Genomic DNA, 636 nt, shown 5'->3' with positions numbered 1-636 from the left:
GGGCCGGGCGGCCTGTGGTGTGGTGTGCGCCCGCAGAGTCGGGCATAGGCAACGCGAGTGCACGGGCGTTAGGCTGTATGCCGCACTGCGTGCACTCGGTACTCCAGCAGCGCTTCTCCAAACAGAAAACTGGAATACACTGCGAAAAAATATCCGTGTCATTTTGTTTCACATTGTAGCTTGTCGGAGGAATCAATGTCAAAACGGGGGAGTCTCACAAATTTCGTAATTTTATAATTTGGAATCGTAACTTAAAAACATAATGTTTCCTGGGAAATTTTCCCGTGAGACCCACAAACATTTTTCGCAGTGTCGGAAAGTTCAGTGCGACTACTTTCCATGCGCGCTCTTTTATTTTTCGTTTGCGGGCAGGTGTGGCACGAGGCGTCCGAGTCGTCCAGTGGCAGCTCCACGGACGGAAAGTCAAACTACTTAATGATTGCACTTAGCTCGCTGGCGCTGGGCGCAATAATAATGGATGAGGCTCACGTGACGATGTGTCAAGAGTTTCTTTTCCCTTCTCTTTTTTATTTTTGTGTTTCACTCGTGATGCATGCGACAGAAAGAGTGAGTGAGTGAGTGAGTGAGTGAGTGAGTGAGTGAGTGAGTGAGTGAGTGAGTGAGTGAGTGAGTGAG

Source organism: Frankliniella occidentalis, unplaced genomic scaffold, assembly GCF_000697945.3.
Source record: "Frankliniella occidentalis isolate FOCC.00 unplaced genomic scaffold, Focc_3.1 Scaffold310, whole genome shotgun sequence".
NCBI classification, from domain to species: Eukaryota; Metazoa; Arthropoda; class Insecta; order Thysanoptera; family Thripidae; genus Frankliniella; species Frankliniella occidentalis.
This window is presented reverse-complemented; position numbering follows the sequence as displayed.